Consider the following 16,359-nt stretch of genomic DNA (forward strand, 5'->3'; position numbering starts at 1 on the left):
GTGGTGTTAGAGAACACTCTTGAGAGTCCCTTGAACTGCAAGGAGATCCAACCAGTCCATTCTGAAGGAGATCAGCCCTGGGATTTCTTTGGAAGGAATGACGCTAAAGCTGAAACTCCAGTACTTTGACCACCTCAGGCAAAGAGTTGACTCATTGGGAAAGACTCTGATGACAGAGGATGAGATGGCTGGATGGCATCACTGACTCGATGGACATGAGTCTGGGTGAACTCCGGGAGTTGGTGATGGACAGGGAGGCCTGGCATGCTGCGATTCATGGGGTCGCAAAGAGTCGGACATGACTGAGTGACTTATCTGATCTGATCTGATAGTATTATGACATCAATACTAAATGAAAGTAAGGAAAATACTTCAATTTTTAAGCTTATTAATGGACTAATTGCAAACAACTAATTAGTATTTAAATCAGGATCTTGAGGAACATGCTATTGGCAATATGCATTAGAGCATTTGGGATTTAGTGACTAAAACATTCCAAGTTAACCTATTTCAGTAATTCCCAATGTTTCATGTATTTGTGTTTGTATATCCATATGTGTGAACAGTCAAATGTCTCTATCCTATTATGCTGATTATTGTTTTTATTCATTTTCACATTTGATATTGCATACCTTCCTTGTTATGTTTAGAACCATTAAGGCTCCATGGTTAAAATTGGAATTGCTATGAGTTTTCAAGCCCTGTCCCTAATTGCTATTACCATGGCTAATGACAGCATAGAAATGATTATAATCACACACAAAAAGAGCAAATTGGATATTTTAATCAGAATAGTGTAGATTAAAACAGGACTAACAGTCCTCATGTGGAAAATCGATATTTAAACAAAAAATGTCTCCTTTCTCTAGAAATGAGATTTCCCTTTAAAGGCGCTGTTTGTTTGTAATCCTCCGTAAGCACTCAGTGTCTATATATCATGGCATTCAGCATATTGTTGGAGCAAAGGGAAACTTTGTTGTAATGAAATGTCATTTCTTCCCAAAAGTCTTGCACATTTAAATCTGTGGAAGTAATGAAGCTGATATCATCAAAATATCCTGTGTTCCTGAAAATTAAATGTTTTCTATTGATTTTTCAAGTATGCCAGAGTCAGCATTTTATCATAATTTCTTATGGATTTTCCTCTATCTGTAGAAATAAAGCTATTAACTCGTAAGTATGAGCTTTAGCTTTTTTTTTTTTTGATGGAATTTATTTTGCAATGCTGTTGCATTTCTTGCCAGTTACTAACTTGAAGCCTTTTAAAATGCTTCTTTACTTTTTTAACTTAGGTGCCAGCTGTTAGGGCAAGACAAGAATTACCACAGTGTGAGCAGGGTAATAAACTGTGGAAAATTCTGAAAGAGATGGGAATACCAGAGCACCTGACCTGACTCTTGAGAAACCTATATGCAGGTCAGGAAGCAACAGTTAGAACTGGACATGGAACAACAGACTGGTTCCAAATAGGAAAAGGAGTACGTCAAGACTGTATATTTTCACCCTACTTATTTAACTTCTATGCAGAGTACGTCATGAGAAACACTGGGCTGGAAGAAGCACAAGCTGGAATCAAGATTGCTGGGAGAAATATCAATAACCTCAGATATGCAGATGACACCACCCTTATGGCAGAAAGTGAAGAGGAACTCAAAAGCCTCTTGATGAAGGTGAAAGAGGAGAGTGAAAAAGTTGGCTTAAAGCTCAACATTCAGAAAATGAAGATCATGGCATCTGGTCCCATCACTTAATGGAAAATAGATGGGGAAACAGTGGAAACAGTGTCAGACTTCATTTTTTTTTTAGCTCCAAAATCACAGCAGATGGTGACTGCAGCCATGAAATTAAAAGACGCTTACTCCTTGGAAGAAAATTATGACGAACCTAGATAGCATATTCAAAAGCAGAGACATTACTTTGCCAACAAAGGTCCGTCTAGTCAAGGCTATGGTTTTTCCTGTGGTCATATATGAATGTGAGAGTTGGACTGTGAAGAAAGCTGAGTGCTAAAGAATTGATGCTTTTGAACTGTGGTGTTGGAGAAGACTCTTGAGAGTCCCTTGGACTGCAAGGAGATCCAACCAGTCTATTCTAAAGAAGATCAGCTCTGGGTGTTCTTTGGAAGGAACGATGCTAAAGCTGAAACTCCAGTACTTTGGCCACCTCATGCGAAGAGTTGACTCATTGGAAAAGACTGATGCTGGGAGGGATTGGGGGCAGGAGGAGAAGGGGATGACAGAGGATGAGATGGCTGGATGGCATCTCTGACTCGATGGACATGAGTTTGAGTGAACTCTAGGAGATGCTGATGGACAGGGAGGCCTGGCGTGCTGCGATTCATGGGGTCGAGAAGAGTCGGACGTGGCTGAGCGACTGAACTGAACTGAACTGAGCAGGGCAAGAAGAGAATTATTACCACAGTGTGAGCAGAATTGGAAAACCTTATTTTGAGGGATCTCTGTTTCAATGACTGAGGCAAAGGTCAATGTGGTGGCCATGTTGTTTTACATGTAGAATAGTTGCATAATGTCAAATCTGTTCATCGGCTCTCCTGACTACAAACCATGTGACTATGAGACAGTAACTCTTCTGAGCTTCTGTTTGTCCATGTAGAAAATGTGGAAAGTAAGGAGCCCTGGGAAACACGTAACTCAAGGAATTTAAGGGGAAAAGACCATAGTGCATACAAAATAGCTTTGTAAATTGAATACAAGTAAAAAATGGTCAAAGGCTCTTGGCATTTCCAAAGCCAACATAGGAAATTAAAATTTCTTGAGAAACTGGTAAATGTTTTTATTTTTTTTTTGAGATACAGCAGGACCTGGCTTGTGCAGGAATGTTCTAAAGCTTTACTTGTAGATTTCTATCTCAGATGGAAAGGAGAACTATTAAGCATTGTATACTGAATGTCTTTTGGGCACTCATTAAAAAAAAATACCTTGTAGATGTATAAACCTTTTAGATGCAACAATTCCTTTACCTTACTATTGTTTTTATTAACTAATGACCTTTTTGAGTTATTGGAGTTATTTATAGATATAATCTTAATTTTCAAGTTTTCTGATTATAGATAGGATAATGATAAGGAATCATTATTTCTCATAAATGATGGTGAGTTATGAGAAAGAAAGTCATTGTACTTTCCTTCCTATCGTTCATGATTCTGAATTTCATGCAGAAATTCTGGAAATGAAACAAAGTGTTAGTAATGTAGAAGTTAATATATATAAGTTGAATTGTAAAGTTTAAGCACTAAATATATTGATATTTTATACACACACACACATATATATATGGCATTTCAGTACGATATTTATGCATTAAGTATTTTCGATATTGTTGTTGTTCAGCCAGTAAGTCATGTCCAACTCTTTGTCACCCCTTGGATTTCAGGACAACAGGCTTCCCTGTTCTTCACTCTCCTGGACTTTGCTCAGATTCATGTCCATTGTGTTGGTAATGCTATCTAACCATCTCATCCTCTGTTGCCCTCTTTTCTTTTTGCCTTCAATCTTTCCCAGTATCAGGATCTTTTTCAATGAGTTGGCTCTTCACATCAGGTGGCCAAAGTAATGGAGCTTCAGCATCAGTTCTTCCAATGAATATTCAGGGTTGAATCCCTTTGGGATTGATTGGTTTGATCTTGCTCTCCAAGGGACTGTCAAGAGTCTTTTCCAGCATCAGTTTGAAAGCATCAATTATTCAGTGCTCAGCCTTCTTTGTGGTCCAACCCTCATGTCCATACATGACTACTGGAAAAACCATAGCCTTGACTATATGGACCTTGTTGACAGAATAATATCTCTGCTTTTCAACACACTGTCTAGGTTTGTCATAGTTTTTCTTCAAAGGAGCAAGTGTCTTTTAATTTCATGGCTGCAGTCACCATCTGCAGAGATTTTGGAGCCCAAGATAATAAACTCTATCACTGTTTCCATTCTTTCCCCATCTATTTGCTAAAAAATAACATGACTAGATGCTATGATCTTAGTTTTTTGAATGTTGAGTTTTAAGCCATCTTTTCATTTTCCTTTTTCACCCTCAAGATGCTCTTTAGTCATGATATCGTTTCCATATCTGATGTTGTTGGTATTTTGCCTGGCAGTCTTGTTTCCAGCTTGTGATTCATCCATCATGGCATTTCACCTGATGTACTCTGTGTATAAGTTAAATCAACAGGGTGGTAATATATATCCTTGTTGTATTCCTTTCCCAAGCTAATTCAGTGAACTCTGCACATGAAATTTAATAGCAGAAAAGAACATCTGATGTCATTCTAGGGAGTTGTTTGGAGAAGGCAATGGCACCCCACTCCAGTACTCTTGCCTGGAAAATCCCATGGACAGAGGAGCCTGGAGGCTGAAGTCCATGGGGTCACGAAGAGTCAGATACGACTGAGCGACTTCACTTTCACGTTTCACTTTCATGCATTGGAGAAGGAAATGGCAACCCACTCCAGTGTTCTTGCCTGGAGAATCCGAAGGATGGGGTAGCCTGGTAGGCTGCCGTCCATTGGGTCGCACAGAGTCAGACATGACTGAAGTGACTTAGCAGCAGCAGCAGGGAGTTGTTATTTGATTTGCACGGAGGACCCTGGTGGGCTGCAGTCCACGGGGTCGCTAGGAATCGGACATGACTGAGTGACTTCACTTTCACTTTCAAGCATTGGAGAAGGAAATGGCAACCCACTCCAGTGTTCTTGCCTGGAGAATCCCAGGGACGGGGGAGCCTGGTGGGCTGCCATCTCTGGGATTGCACAGAGTCGGACACGATTGAAGTGACTTAGCAGCAGCAGCAGCAGCCATTGATATAGAATAACAGTTTTTTCTTGGTTTATAATGATAATTTCTATATATATTTCAAAGTTATTTTTACTTTTTTTTTTCTTTTAGTCCAGTTTCTTTTTGATGACCTTCCTGCCCTTGGGGCTATAATCAGATGAAAGGTGTTTATGCTGAGTTGTGTCCAACTCTGTGACCCCATGGACTGTAGCCTGGCAGGCTCCTATGTCCATAGGATTTTCCAGACAGAAATAATGGAGTGGGTTGCCATTTCCTCCTCCAGGGGATCTTCCTGACCCTAGGATTGAACCCACATCCCTTTGCAGTGGAAGTATAAAATCTTAATTACTAAAATAAAGTTAAAAATGACATATTATACTGTAAAATCATAAACAGAATTTATTAACCAGTACTTCAGTTCTAAGTGCCATTTTTAGCTCATTAATTCTCTTAGGGCACCATAGGAAAAGTTGTAAGAGCCCACCATGCATGTGCAGTTTTCCCTGGTCACTCTCATGGTACCCTTTCCAATGCATATGTTTTAACTTGCTCCCCTATCCCAAGACTGGCAACCTTCTTTCTCTGGCATTTTCAGATTAGACTTCAGGGTACAGTTGAAGATGAGAAATAGCCTGGACCTACCTTAGGAAGCAGCTTATACCACCTCTTCTGTCTCAAAGGTTCAGTTCCAAGTCTTGCCAGAATTATGGTGTTCAAAGTCCTAACAAAGGATTTGCTATCAGAGATGTTTTCTTGGTGAATTTGAAGTTGAATCAGACTCTTGGCATTTACTTGCAAAACTCTCTTGATGCCAGAAGCTTCTAGTCTGTGGGAAAGGGATAATGTGGTCTCAGCCTCATAAACTCTGATATTTAAATTTAATACAATATAAACTCAGCAAGTGATATTAGCCATATTTAAACTGACAGGTACAAATAGAACTTGTACACAAATACTGAAAAATAAAAAGCAGTTACCCAGCAGGACAACAAAACAGTGATTTTGGTTTTGTAAACACTACTAGAAAAGACAAGCCTGTTAAACCACATAACTCATAGATTTTTCAGTAGAACACCTCTTTCCTTCAAGAGGGGATGCCCTGATGAATATTGGGAATGCACTGAGACAGGAGGAGTTAAAGATGAAAGATTCCATGCATGTTATTATGTTTGCATGATATGACTCTTGTAAAGGAAGTGAGTAGAATAATACAAATAGGTATATCATTGTGATATTCTAAGTCTCTCTGCTATCCAAAAGTCCACTTCCACACTTTTGCTGCTGCTGCTAAGTCACTTCAGTCGCGTCCGACTCTGGGTGACCCCATGGACGGCAGCCCACCAGGCTCCCCCGTCCCTGGGATTCTCCAGGCAAGAACACTGGAGTGGGCTGCCATTTCCTTCTCCAATGAATGAAAGTGAAAAGTGAAAGTGAAGTCGCTCAGTCATGTCTGACTCTTAGCGACCCCATGGACTGCAGCCTACCAGGCTTCTCCGTCCATGGGATTTTCCAGGCAAGAGTACTGGAGTGGGATGCCATTGCCTTCTCCGCCACACTAAGTACAGGTATATAATCCTAAAGTGTTTTAAAATTACATATTTTGAACTCAATGCTTTGAATATATTTTTGTGCAAGGAGCAACTTCTGTCTGTGGAAAGTAGGATCCGTTATTTTTCATTCATCAGGGGTCATGTTTTAATTCTAGCCTGGCTATCCCTGCACATCTCTAGCACATGCAGGTTATTGCTTTACATCTTTCTTGTTTTCTATTCTGAGTGTAAAGTAGAAAATCGTGTTCTAGTATTGATGAGATTCCAACATTTCCCCCTAGATCCAGACCAGAAAAATAACACATTCCATAGAGCTTTACCATAAACTTTAGATTTTCTGTGTTTCTAAATTATCTTTGGTAGCACACCCAGCAGATCTTTCCTATATTGCTGACTTCCTAGGTAGCTTTTTTTTTTTTCCCCGCCTTCACTTCTGGGAGTAGAGAAACACTAACAGCAACAAATTTAAAAACTGTTCTTGCCTTCTAAGGCCTTCTAACCCAAAACTGACTTTAAGGTCCATTTCTGAACTTTACTCAGCAGAGTCTGTTTGTAACTCAGATCCAATCATTGGTTGAATTTACATGTGTGTGCTGCAGAGCTAAACAGAAATAATTCTTTCTTTCATGCTCAGCAGAAGCAGGAATATCTTGAGAGTATAAAAAGGAGAACTTCTCTTCATTTCTACTCCTGCTGTCCCACCTAATTTGAAAGAATTAGTTCTGCAACTACCCCCAGGATATGGGCCGACCTGTATATTATATATACTTTTATAGAAAAAATAACTGTACAGCAATTCTTAAAAAAATCTGATGTTATCATCACTTATATTTTGGATACCTGATGTCAAAAGTTTTCCCCTCTTGCCTGCTGCTTGACAGTACTATCTACATGCACACGTATTTTTTTAACAAATACATATTTTTATACCATTTGCTCTTTTCCTTTTTGTTTTTAGCTTAACCTTAGAGCATACACATTTTCCTGATTGCTATCTGAATTTCATGCAGTTTTCAGTGGCTGCATAGTGAATTGTCCATTTTATTGATATACAAGTAAATGGTTTCTGGCTGATTTAACCTTAAGATTAAATCTAATTTGCTGTTACAGAGGATGCCAGAGTGAAGATACATGCCTGCCTAAAATACGTGTGATATATTCATTTTTATATAGTAACAGGATGCGCTTCTACACATTGCTTTAGTATCTCTGGTGTCCTGACCCACTATAGTGTATGACAAATCACTCTACCTTTAGTGATACAAAGCTGCAACAAATTTATGATCCTTACGGATTTGGTGGTCAGGAATTTGGAAAAGACCCTGTGGAGATAGAATTCTATTGGGAGCCTCTGCTGGGAAGACTAGCTGGGGGTTACTTAACTGATGCTTCTCTCTAGAAGTTTTGCCACTCATATCTCTGGTGGCGGGCCTGTGATAATTCAAATGCTGGGCTCAGCGAAGAACTAACTGCTGGAGTGCTCTCACACAGGCTATCCACATGGCTTGGACATCTTCTGATGTGGCATCTCAGCTCTGAAAGGGAACATCCTGCAAGGAAACCACTGGCGCATGGTGTTCCATGTGTCCAAGCAGACCAAGATGCTACACAGGAAACTAAATCATGTTAGGCTTTGTAGGGCACAGGCTTCTTTGGATCTAACCTCAGAATTCACATGAGTTGCTTCCATCCCGTTCTATTGGAGAATCAATAGAGATAGTCAATCAATAGAGATAGTTGAGAGTCAAGGAAATTAGATTCCATCTTCCAATGGGGAACTGGTAAGATCATATTATAGAAGAGCGCATAGGGTTGAAGATATTTTTCCAGGCATCCTTGGCATACATGGGTTACTAGAGTGCTGTTTCTGGTGGGAACATGTATTAATTGCTTAGGGGAACCATGGAAATGATGCCCCTTTTGTGTCAGAGGGTTTCTATAAACCACTTTGCCATCCGAGAGAAATGTATAAGTGTAACTCTGCATGGCTTCCCTGGTGGCTCAGATGGTAAAGAATCTGCCTGCAGTGTGGGAGACCTGGGTTCAATCCCTGGGTTGGGAAGATCCCCTGGAGGAGGGCATGGCAACTTACTCCAGTATTCTTGCCTGGAGAATCCCCATGGACCGAGGTGCCTGGCAGGGTGCAGTCCATAGGGTTGCAGAGTTGGACATGATTGAGTGACTAAGCACAGCAAGCCATTGACAGAATGTAGATTCCCTCAGCACTTGTCACTCAGACCTCAGAAACAACTTTGGAGCAGGGCCATGGGGTTTTGGATTCACCTCCCTTGTCTTCCTTTAGAGTCAGATCTCTTCTCAAAGCTGACTTCTTTTCTTCTAATCATAAAAGTAAACATGCCCTGAGACATGCTTATCATCTCCTCTTTCTAGCTGAGACCTGATGGCTAGGATTATGCAAAATGCCTGATTAAGTTGATTAAGTAATCCATTTAGTCTTTCATTCTTGCATGAATGCCTGGATGCATAGATTTATTCCTTTAGCAACAATTTATTGAGTAGTTTTTTGCTAAGTTATCTACATTATGAATAATATTATGATTCCCAATATCATGGATTTTAGGGCAGCATGAGAAAGACATGGATAATGTACATTATAGCACACATACAATAGCACATTGTGATAAATGCTGTGAAAGATGAGAGTGATGTGTGAAGAATGAGGAGCCAAGCTGGTGAAGAGGTGGAAGTAAAGCATTTGAGACATAGCATTTATTTGAAAGTGAAGTTTGTAGTTGAAGAACGGAAGGAAGGCCAGTTTGACTACTGTATTGAGGGAAGCCAAGGGTAGTGCAAGAACTCTGGGAGATGGGTAGTGCTCTGGTGCAGTAGGATCCAGCAAGCGAATGAATTCTCTTCTCATAAGGGAAATCATTCAACTGTCTGAACAGAGAAGTCACATGATTTGATATATAATTTAAGAATAGTTTTAGTGAAGAATGGTTTGAGGGAGGCCAGAGGGAACAGTGAGACAAAAAACCCAGCATTTCAGTTTAGAGATAATCAATGTTGGGGAGATGAAGAGAATCGGAAAGCTTTCAGATGTATCTTGAAGTTTAAATTAAGATACATGCACCCCAGTGTTCATAGCAGCACTGTTAACAATAGTCAAGACATAGAGACAACCCAAATATCCGTTAATAGATGCATGGATAAATAAGATGTGGTATGTATGTAAAATGGAATATTACTCAGCCATTGAAAAGAATGAAATAATGCCATTTGCAGCAACATAATGCATCTAGAAAGTATGATACTAGATCATAATATCTAAGTATGTCAGAGAAAAATATGATATCACTTATGTGAAATCTGAATAAAATGATACAAATGAACTTATGAAACAGAAACAGACTCACAGACATAGAAAACAAACATTGTTACCAAAGGGGAATGTAGTGGGAGGGAGTGATAAATTAGGAGTTTGGGACTAACAGATACACACTATTATATATAAAACAAGTAAACAAGAAGGTCCTACTGTATAACACAGGGAACTCTATTCAATATCTTGTAATGACCTATAATGAAAAATAATCTGATAAAGAATATATGTATATGTATACACACACAGACACACACATATATATGACTGAATCACTTTGCTGTACACCTGAAACTAATACAACGTTGTAAATAAACTATACTTCAGTAAAAAATAGAATACCCGTGATAAATGAGTTGTAGGGAATATGGAGAAACCTGCCCAAGAGGCTCCTTTGGTATAACTGTCAATCCTTAATGACAGACAAAGACAGAGAATGGTGAATCACACTCGGCATGAGGAGGTGACAACTCTGGTTTGGGAAGCAAGACGCCTGCTGTGGGCTGAAGTTTAAGAAAATAATGCCAAGTCCTTAAATGTTCCATAATGCCCTAAGGCTATTGTGGCTATAGGAAATGAAGTGTAAATGAGTAGTAGAATTTGAGGGCAGAGAGGTAGTTCAGTTCAGTTCAGTCAATCAGTTGTGTTCAACTCTTTGCGACCCCATGAATCACAGCACCAGGCCTCACTGTCCATCACCAACTCCCGGAGTTCACTCAAACTCACATCCATCGAGTCCGTGATGCTGTCCAGCCATCTCATCCTCTGTTGTCCCCTTCTCCTCCTGCCCCCAATCCCTCCCAGCATCAGGGTCTTTTCCAATGAGTCAACTCTTAGCATGAGGTGGCCAAAGTATTGGAGTTTCAGCTTCAGCATCAGTCCTTCCAATGAACACCCAGGACTGATCTCCTTCAGAATGGATTGGTTGGATCTCCTTGCAGTCCAAGGGACTCTCAAGAGTCTTCTCCAACACCACAGTTCAAAAGCATCAATTCGTCGGCGCTCAGCTTTCTTCACAGTCCAACTCTCACATCCATACATGACCACTGGAAAAACCATAGCCAACAAAGACAGACCTTTGTTGGCAAAGTAATGTCTCTGCTTTTTAATATACTATCTAGGTTGGTCATAACTTTCCTTCCAAGGAGTAAGTGTCTTTTAATTTCATGGCTGCAGTCACCATCTGCAGTGATTTAGGAGCCCCCCAAAATAAAGACTGACACTGTTTCCACTGTTTACCCATCTATTTGCCATGAAGCGATGGGACCAGATGCCATGATCTTCGTTTTCTGACTGTTGAGCTTTAGGCCAACTTTTTCACTCTCCTCTTTCACTTTCATCAAGAGGCTTTTTAGTTCCTCTTCACTTTATGCCATAAGGGTGGTGTCATCTGCATACCTGAGGTTATTCATATTTCTCCCAGCAATCTTGACTCCAGCTTGTGCTTCTTCCAGCCCATCATTTCTCATGATGTACTCTGTATAGAAGTTAAATAAGCAGGGTGACAATATACAGCCTTGACGAACTCCTTTTCCTATTTGGAACCAGTCTGTTGTTCCATGTCCAGTTCTAACTGTTGCTTCCTGACCTGCATATAGGTTTCTCAAGAAGCAGATCAGGTGGTCTGGTATTCCCATCTCTTTCAGAATTTTCCACAGTTTATTGTGATCCACACAGTCAAAGGCTTTGGCATAGTCAATAAAGCAGAAATAGATGTTTTTCTGGAACTCTTTGCTTTTCTGATGATCCAGCAGATGTTGGAAATTTTATCTCTTATTCCTCTGACTTTTCTAAAACCAGCTTAAACAGCTGGAAGTTCACAGTTCACGTATTGCTGAAGCCTGGCTTGGAGAATTTTGAGCATTATTTTCCTAGCGTTGTGAGATGAGTGCAATTGTGTGGTAGTTTGAGCATTCTTTGGCATTGCCTTTCTTTGGGATTGGAATGAAAACTGACCTTTTCCAGTCCTGTGACCACTGATGAGTCTTCCAAATTTGATGACATATTGAGTGTAGCACTCTCACAGCATCATCTTTCAGGATTTGAAATAGCTAAACTGGAATTCCATCACCTCCACTAGCTTTGTTTGTAGTGATGCTTTCTAAGGCCCGCTTGACTTCACATTCCAGGATGTCTGGCTCTAGGTGAGTGATCACACCATCGTGATTATCTGGGTCGTGAAGCTCTTATTTGTATAGTTCTTCTGTGTATTCTTGCCACCTCTTCTTAAGATCTTTTGCTTCTTTTAAGTCCATACCATTCTGTCCTTTATCGAGCCCATCTTTGCCTGAAATATTCCTTTGGTATCCCTAATTTTCTTGAAGAGGTCTCTAGTCTTTCCCATTCTGTTGTTTTCCTCTATTTCTTTGCATTGATCGCTGAAGAAGGCTTTCTTATCTCTCCTTGCTATTTTTTGGTACTCTGCATTCAGATGCTTATATCTTTCCTTTTCTCCTTTGCTTTTCGCTTCTCTTCTTTTCACAGTTATTCATAAGGCCTCCTCAGACAGCCATTTTGCTTTTTTGCATTTCTTTTCCATGGGAATGGTCTTGATCCCTGTCTCCTGTATATGTCACGAACCTCTGTCCATAGTTCATCAGGCACTCTATCTATCAGATCTAGTCCCTTAAATCTATTTCTCACTTCTACTGTGTAATCATAAGGGATTTGATTTAGGTCATACCTGAATGGTCTAGTGGTTTTCCCCACTTTGTTCAATTTAAGTCTGAATTTGGCAATAAAGAGTTCATGATCTGAGCCACAGTCGGCTCCTCATGTTTTTTTTGCTGACTGTATAGAGCTTCTCCATCTTTGGCTGCAAAGAATATAATCAATATGAATTCAGTGTTGACCATCTGGTGATGTCCATGTGTAGAGTCTTCTCTTGTGTTGTTGGAAGAGAGTGTTTGTTATGACCAGTGCATTTTCTTGGCAAAACTCTATTAGCCTTTGCCCTGCTTCATTCCATACTCCAAGGCCAAATTTGCCTGTTACCCCAAGTGTTTCTTGACTTCCGACTTTTGCATTCCAGTTCCCTATAATGAAAAGGACATCTTTTTTGGGTGTTAGTTCTAAAAGGTCTTGTAGGTCTTCATAGAACCATTCAGCTTCTTCAGCATTACTGGTTGGGGCATAGGCTTGGGTTACTGTGATATTGAATGGTTTGCCTTGGAAATGAACAGAGATCATTCTGTCATTTTTGAGATTGCATCCAAGTACTGCATTTGGACTCTTTTGTTGACCATGATGACTACTCCATTTCTTCTAAGGGATTCCTGCCCACAGTAGTAGATATAATGGTTATCTGATTTAAATTCACCCATTCCAGTCCATTTTAGTTCGCTGATTCCTAGAATGTTCATGTTCACTCTTGCCATCTCCTGTTTGACCACTTCCAATTTGCCTTGATTCATGGACCTGACATTCCAGGTTCCTATGCAATATTGCTCTTTACAGCATCAGATCTTGTTTCTATCACCAGTCACATCCAGAACTGGATATTGTTTTTGCTTTGATTCCATTGCTTCATTCTTTCTGGAGTTATTTCTCCACTGACCTCCAGTAGCATATTGGGCACCTACCAACCCAGGGAGTTCCCCTTTCAGTATTGTATCATTTTGTCTTTAATACTGTTCATGGGGTTCTCAAGGCAAGAGTACTGAAGTGGTTTGACATTCCGTTCTCCAGTGGACCACATTCTGTCAGACCTCTCCACCATGACCCTCCCTTCTTGGGTGGCCCCACATGGCATGGCTTAGTTTCATTGAGTTAGACAAGGCTGTGGTCCATGTGATCAGATTGGCTAGTTTTCTGTGATTATGGGTTCAGTGTGTCTGCCCTCTGATGCCCTCTCACAACACCTACTGTCTTACTTGGGTTTCTCTTACCTTTGACGTGGGGTATCTCTTTACGGCTGCTCCAGCAAAGCACAGCCGCTGCTCTTTACCTTATACAAGGGGTATCTCCTCAAGGCCACCCCTCCTGACCTTTGATGTGGAGTAGCTCCTTTTGGCCCTCTTGTGCCCATGCAGTCACCGCTCCCTGGACGTGGGGTTGCTCCTCTCAGCCACCTCCCCTGACCTCAGGCATGTGGTAAGAAGGAGTCAAATTGTTTCAGAGTTTTATAAGTCACAATAGCAACTACAAATTTCACTAGGAGTATTCCTGTGGTCATGTATGGATGTGAGAGTTGGACTGTGAAGAAAGCTATGTGCCAAAGAATTGATGCTTTTGAACTGTGGTATTGGAGGAGACTCTTGAGAGTCCCTTGGACTACAAGGAGATCCAACCAGTCCATTCTGAAGGAGATCAGCTCTGGGATTTCTTTGGAAGGAATGATGCTAAAGCTGAAACTCCAGTACTTTGGCCACCTCATGCGAAGAGTTGACTCGTTGGAAGAGACTCTGATGCTGGGAGGGATTGGAGGCAAGAGGAGAAGGGGACCACAGAGGATGAGATGGCTGGATGGCATCACTGACTCGATGGACGTGAGTCTGAGTGAACTCCGGGAATTGGTGAGGGACAGGGAGGCCTGGTGTGCTGCGATTCATGGGGTCGCAAAGAGTCAGACATGACTGAGCGACTGATCTGATCTGATCTGATCTGATGCAGTATCATGGAAACAGGTGATGGTAAGTTGGACCAAGATGTCAGCCTTGGAGATGGAAAGTTGTGGTCTAATTCTAGAAAATCTTAGAAAGACACTGGCTTCAGAAATAAAAAAAAAAAAACAATTTGATAATCAGTTCCTTAAACTCTTTCAGAAAGCTTAGATCAAAATGGCATTCTTCATTTTACTGAAACAGGGCTTACCTAGCTGAAAAAGAGTACTATATTTTATATTAACACAATGAAGAATGATACTACCACATCCATTTTGGATGTGCAAGTTAACTTTTTTCATGAAAGCACTGAAAGCAAGTTGCAAGTAACTTCTGCTCATTTTGTAGTGCAAATTTTCTGTATATATCTGTTTCAAAGTAGGATGAATAGATTATTGGAGATATGCTGTAAAATGACTGTCTTCCTTTAGGGGATACGTAGACCTCATGGTGTTCTTACCTGAGATGCTTAGAAGTTCTATAAGTGTAGTTTGTATCTTGCGGAATCCAGATTCAAACAAACAACTTGAAAAAGACTGAGAAATATGAGCGTCAAATGAATATTTCATCATTTTAAGAAATTACATTCTTTTAGGCATGATAGTGATATCATGGTCATGTTTTTAAAATGCCCTTATCTTTTAGAGGTGTATACTAAAAATTTAATGACTTCTAATAAATCTATTCATGGGGTTGCAAAGAATCGGACATGACTGAGCAACTGAACTGAATAAATCTATATTGAAAAAATTGTAGTAAAACTATAGAATGTCTAAGATTTGGTTCAACACAAGCCTCCCAATGTGTGTGTGTGTGTGTGTGTATTAATGAAGATAATGGGAGATAATGAAGTGGGTGGAGTATATATAAAACAAGGCCATATGTATATATATAAACATGTATACATATAAAAATGAGTTAATAGTCAACAATACTGGAAAATATGTTCATAAGATTTCGTCACACTATTTGAACTACTTGTGGTCCATACTATTTGTATTACTTTCACATTAAAAACATTTATAACACAGGCAATGTGATTAAGAATTCATATGATAGCCTGCCCGGCTGACCAGTAGCATCTTGTAGTGTGATAATAATCAAAGATCGTTTCAGGCCAGGGTACAGTTCATAGGTTGAGAAATTATCTAAGGCACCCAAAATTGGTTGAACTTGTGTGACTGATTCATATTAATCGAGTTCAGAATATTAATGTAAAATTGGGGATACTTTCTCCTAGTGGTGAGAATCCTTGGCCCTTTCACTATATGCCCCCCCCTACACATATCAAACTGGAAAGTTACAGATGTGCAAAAATGAGAGGAAAAGGGCATGCAGCATTTTGAAGGATATGTTCTCTATACCATGGTGAGACCTCCCTGATCTTCAGTTTAAGGGAAATTCTCCAGGGATTGGAGGCCCAGTTTTATTCCTCCAAATCCACTTGGTTTGTGCTTGGTATATATGCATTGTCAAAGTCTATATTCTTATATCCCATACTTTCTTATCATATTCTATGGCAAAGTTACTTGAGTAACTTTTAGATAGGTCTAATTCACTCACTGACACTGGGTCAGAGAGCACTAACCCAGGGATTTTTTCTTAAGTCTCATTCATTAATTTCTGGATTTTCCTATCATCTGAGGATAGTTTCCATGACCTTTGATCCAATCTTGCTGTTGCCCTATCAGACAGGGATCCTGTGTCTAGATGCTCTTTGCCTTGAAAACTATTTAATGATATAATTGGTAGAGAGGGCAAGTTAGTACAAGGTAGTGGTGGGTACATTTTATGTGGCACTTGACAGTTTTTTTCAGTGTGTTTGTGGGGATCATTTAGGTAGTTAGTAATTATACTGACTTTCTATTACTGTGTAATAAATTAACACAAATTTAATTGACTGTGTTGAACAATCAGCTTGAAACAACATTCGTTTATTATCTCCAGTTTTATGAATCAGAAGTCTTGGGTAGTATGGCTATATTTTTGACTCAGGACCTCACAAGTCTGAAATTAAGTTAGCCAGTTATGTTACTGTCTAGAGTTTTTAGTTCTTTTCAAGGTCATTACTGTTAGTGGATGGA

General features: G+C 39.9%; 1 long non-coding RNA gene across 3 annotated transcripts in view; it reads left to right on the forward strand.

The window, feature by feature from the left end:
• Positions 1-16,359, forward strand: part of LOC147374048 (uncharacterized) — a 364,526-nt gene that overhangs the window by 222,058 nt on the left and 126,109 nt on the right. Inside the window, exon 3 of one of the 3 annotated variants that reach the window (XR_015162377.1) lies at positions 1,293-2,782. The exons of the other annotated variants lie outside the window; for them this stretch is intronic. This is a non-coding gene — a long non-coding RNA (uncharacterized LOC147374048). Of the gene's footprint in view, positions 1-1,292; positions 2,783-16,359 lie in introns of those variants that run through there. 3 annotated transcript variants of the gene reach the window in all.

Source organism: Bos grunniens, chromosome 4, assembly GCF_055505025.1.
Source record: "Bos grunniens cultivar Pamir isolate PY7600 chromosome 4, Bosgru_T2T1.0, whole genome shotgun sequence".
Classification (NCBI taxonomy): domain Eukaryota; kingdom Metazoa; phylum Chordata; class Mammalia; order Artiodactyla; family Bovidae; genus Bos; species Bos grunniens.